Genomic DNA, 5418 nt, shown 5'->3' with positions numbered 1-5418 from the left:
ATATACTTAGTCGACTGGGATCACCCAGCGGTCTATACTTGGTTCCCTCCCGTTTTCCCCTCTACATCAAATCTCCGTGGAAAATACATCTGCACTATTTTCGGCAGATGTTTTCCCCAGAATGGAGACGCAAGTTAAAAAAACAACCAGGTGAAGAGGAAATGTCAGGACAGATGACGGCATGATCAACTTATGACTTATTGTTTAACCATTCAAAATAGTTCAGTCTAGTGTCCTGGGTCGTGTAGATTACTCGCTTCGGTATAAAAACCTGTCATGCTAAAAATAACGTTGTCCCAGCTAAAACATGACTTGAAGATCAGTTCTTATCAGCAAGCGACATCAGCCAAAGATAATACATTAGGCATAATAACACTTGTGCCTGCACCTATGAAAATGTACCAACCTTGTACTGCAGTCGATGACAAAACAAAATAACTGTACAACTCCAGATCCTACCACTTTTGCAAATACACTGAATACTTTTTACAAACGGTTTGACAGTCAGGACTACTCCGCTGCCTGTGAGGAACTATTGGGAGCCCTCCCCTTCCAGGAGCCTTCACATCCCCCCTTCACCCAGGAGGATGTACGACAGCTGCTGGCCAGGTGTAAGCCTGGCAAAGCACCAGGGCCGGATGGCATCTCGGCAAAGGTGCTCAAGCTCTGTGCCATGGAGCTCTCCCCCATCCTTCACTCCATCTTCTGGGAATCCTACAGGACAGTGTCTGTACCCACCCTCTGGAAAACATCCACCATCATACCGGTACCCAAGAAACCCCGCCCCTCAGAACCTAACCATTATAGACCTGTTGCACTTACATCAATAATGATGAAACTTATGGAAAGACTGATACTGAACATCATCCTGCCAGCTGTCAGGTCACAGCTGGACCCGTATCAGTTTGCCTACAGGGCCAAGAGGGGGACAGAGGATGCTGTGGCATGCCTCCTTCATCCCCTTCTCCAACACCTGGATTCATCAAAGGACAATTTTGCCTCTATTCTCTTCGTTGACTTTAGTTCTGCCTTTAACACCATTCAACGCCATCACATGATTAAGAAACTGCATCACCTCAGCATCCCCCCACTCCTCATCCACTGGATTCACAATTTTTTGAGTAATAGACCACAAACAGTTAAAGTAGGCTCATCATTTTCATCAACTGTCATTACAAACACAGGTGCCCCTCAGGGCTGTGTTCTCAGCCCCTTCCTCTACACACTATACACAAATGACTGTTTCAGCCCCTCACCCACCAACATTACATACTTTAAATACTCTGATGACACTGCCATTCTTGGACTGCTCAATGACAATAACTCTATTACGGACTTCCATAACACCATCTCCCATTTCACACAGTGGTGCACAGACAACTACTTAGAGTTGAATGTGGACAAAACAAAAGAACTGGTCATTAACACAACTCAAACTGGACTCAACCCACTCCTCATTCATGGTAAAACAGTTGAACAGGTTGACAGTTTCACATATCTTGGACTCACACTGGACAACAGACTTAGATTTGATCAACACATTACATCTATCCATAAACGTTTTCAGCAAAGGCTTTATGTGATCCGCAAGTTAAGATCATTATCTGTTGCCCCTCATCTTCTGCTATTACTGTACAAAAGCATCATTCAACCCATTTTACTGTATTGTTCCGCATGTTTTTTCACCATACTGTCCATGCCTAACAGGAACAAACTTTACAGTATCACCCGGATTGCCTCCAAAATCATCGGACTTCCCATACCCACACTTGCTGATATGAACAATAAGGCCATCACACGCTTAGCACTCTCAATAACAAATGACACTGATCATCCCCTGTATCGCTACTTTGACCTCATGCCATCTGGTCGGAGATACAGAACCTTAAGGTGGAAAAAGGTTCTTTTTAGCAGGAGTTTTGTCCCCTCAGCCATCGCAGCATTAAACCAACTGCCCCGTCCATAGGAGGGTTTTCTGTGTACAGTGGGGTCCTCATGTCTTTGTCTTGTGATATGTTGTTTCTGTTGTCATGTTGTTATGTTGTTTTGTTGTGAACAGACCTTGTGAAGACAATTTTCCCCTTGGGGACAATAAACATTATTATTATTGGTTTACTTAAAACTGTGACATTCCATTTTACTGAGGAGTCACTACTCCACAGATGCTTTGACTAATGGACAGCATACAAATGCAATAAATCACAATAATAAAAAAAAAAAAGGAAAACAATGACCGTTTCCATTTGCAAGGGCCAGGAGTGAACTTTTGGCCATTTGACTGCATGGTTAATCAATTAAGACCTGGAACTGTGTCATTTTTAGATTTGAGCTAAAAAGCATTATTTTACACTTTGGGCTATTCAAAAATAGCAGATATACAAGCTCATAGCGCGGCACCGAGTGCCGCGCTACGAGCTTGTAGATCTGCTATTTTTGAAAATTCGTGAAAATGTGTGCAAATCTTTGAATATATATATTTTTAAAGCGAACATTTTTAACTCAAATCTTTGCTTCTGGGGGGGTCACTGGAACAAAATATTTTGATGGGGGTCTGTACACATCACATCATTTTGGGGGTCCTTGACATGAAAACGTTTGAGCACCACTGATATAGAAACATAGGTTTTTCAGAAAACTGTTGGGATTTAGGAGACATGTAGAATCGGCTTCAGGTCTCAATGGGTTAAACTAGGTTATACACTTGTTATTCTACAAGGCACAGAACTTCAAGAAATGTTAGGTTTGGAAACGCCCGCCTGGTCGCCGTCCATCACTACACAAGTTGGCAGAGACTTATCCAGACATTGGCATGTAGCCTTTGAGTGCAAAGCACGCTCTGTGAAACCAGCTTCACTCTTTATTAGTGATGAGTGTTTGAACCACTTTCAACCTGGTGTCCCTATTTTGGGCACGTCATTATAGGTGCAAATTGTAATTTTTTTAAATCATTTTTAAAGTGAAAATGGAAGTAGTTTTCTTTATTCATTGTGTGATAAGTACATATAGGGGTTCAATGACTTAAACCCTATATACTTAGATGGGTGTGCAAGGGGTCTGTAATTGGCCCCGTCCTTTTCTATCACTCATCAATCTCTGCCGATCTACAAGCTCACACAACGCCTCGTGACGTGTAGTGAGACGATTTTTTGTTTTCACTGAATGTTTGCCTATTACGACAAGCCCCGAATAGGGACGCTAGGATTCATGTGGTTGAACTGGTTAAATGCAGAGCTATAGTAATCAAACAGGAATACAGCAAAAACACAGTACAGAGCATAATGGCAACAAGGTGAAGAATGAAGTCATTGTCAAATACCGCCAGGAGACGTCAACATTCAAAGGGGACCTACTGACCGACAGAGTTGATCTTGGGGGCGGAGGCCTTCTTGACGGGGGCGGTGGAGTTGGCAGACGACAGACTGTTGCCGGGCGCCCCCCCGCCACCACTCACTATGTTGACCGGCTTCAGGTAGGAGGAGTTGTGGGTGTGGAGGCAGAAGCATTGGAGGAGGAGGTTCCCATGGACAGGGACGAAGAGGTGGTGCTGGAGCTGCCCAGGCCAGAGGAGAGGAGGGGGTCTTACTGGGGGCGGCCGTGGTGGAGGAGGAGGGTCTGGGTGGAAGGGATGGGTTTCCCCAGCTTGGTGTGAAGCTTCACCGGCTGGGGAACGGAGCAGAGCAACACGTTTGAGGGTTTGTTGTAAAAAGCAGCTGTTGTCCAAACCCTTTTCTAAATGACATTGTGTATTGTAACGCAGTGGTTCTCAAACTTTTTCATGCCAGGGACCCCCAAATTGACACTTATTAGCCCACGGACCCCCATTTGAAAATATAAGCCAGGGACCCCCATAATAGAATATTTTTACGGCTCTCTAGCAGTGGTTTTCAACCATTTTAATTTCAAGGACCCCCAGTTTGACATGCATTAGAGGCTACGGACCCCCATTTAATGACATTTCTATCTCTGGGACCCCAATTCATATTGTAACATCAATGTTAATTTAACTCTGAGAGTGTACAAATGGAACCAAATGGACCCGTTAGGGTCCATTTGGTTCCATTTGTACACTCTCAGAGTTACAGACCCATAAGGGTCCATTTGGTCCCTGTCCATCATTTAGCTGGGGACCCCCTGGAACCCGCTCAAGTACCCCTGGGGGTCCCCGGACCCCACTTTGAGAACCAATGTTCTAAATGACATTGTGTATTGTAACGACATGTATGTTTACGACACTGAATTTTGTTAACTAACACCACTAAACTAAAAGCCTCTCCATCCATCCAACATATCACTGTTTATTTGCCATCCTAGGCAGCATGATAGCAAAGCCATGTTCAGCCATTGCTTGAGCATCATGCAAATTGCTGTGTGGCTTTGATTGATTGAATTCTTTATCAGCAGTTTGCAAAAAGTACAGAGGCACAGTAAGGCCTACACAATAATGCTAAAAGGATAACACAAAAATCCCTGAGGGCTTGTTTCCATTGTGGTCCTGCGTATTCAATTCATAAAGGCCGAGTTCTGTAGGTGGACAAATGTTTTTTTTTTCTAAAATGAAATTATAGGTATTCAATAAAGGCTTTACCTTCAAGAAGGATTGCCCCTTTTCTTTTCAATTGAAATTTTAAAAAATAAATTGTACATCGTGCTGAATATCAGTATTGTGATAAGATCTAAAAACACTGCAGCATGATTTAATACCACAACACAGTCACAGACAAACGTTGGTAATCATTCCAGCGTGCGTCAGTACGGCCAATGCTCTCATATCATAAATCTCATATTTGGGAACACACATGTTGACATCTTTGCTTTAATTGCCAAAACACGTCAAAGCTAAAGTTCCCCTTATGACTTATGAAGCTGTAAAAGGATTGGCTTATGTCTTTATTAAACCAGATATGCAAATATGTTCTGTTTTTTTGTCCTTCCAAACACCTGAACCAAGCATAGAACTTGCATACCGGTCATATATGCATACATCTGTGCCAAATATACACAGTATAGAGACAAGTACACAACGTCCAGTAAGCCTGGTAGATTTCATAGCACAGTCAAACAATCAATTTATTATTATTTTATATATAATATCGGCAAAAATCGTGCATCCTTAAAATCCTTGCTAAATGAAAAAGCAAAGAATAAAGAAGAGGGGATTTATTTACGGCATTCAGCTGCTTTGTGATAACTGAAGCATCTGGACACCAGAAGGCAATTTTGACGATATAAAAAGCACAGTGTGTACTGAATCAGACAGCTTCTTTCAATCTGTCTTCTGACTGGAAAAGCACTACTTCTTAAATCAAGTCTAACACTGGCATGAAGCAACCAATAGATTACATCGTGATCCCTGCCCACTTTTCCCACTAAATGTTTTTATTTAGACTAAAATAAAGTCTTGATGTGGGCATAGATTTG

The sequence above is a fragment of the Gymnoscopelus microlampas genome (assembly GCF_963454915.1).
Source record: "Gymnoscopelus microlampas genome assembly, chromosome: 3".
Lineage (NCBI taxonomy): Eukaryota > Metazoa > Chordata > Actinopteri > Myctophiformes > Myctophidae > Gymnoscopelus > Gymnoscopelus microlampas.
This window is presented reverse-complemented; position numbering follows the sequence as displayed.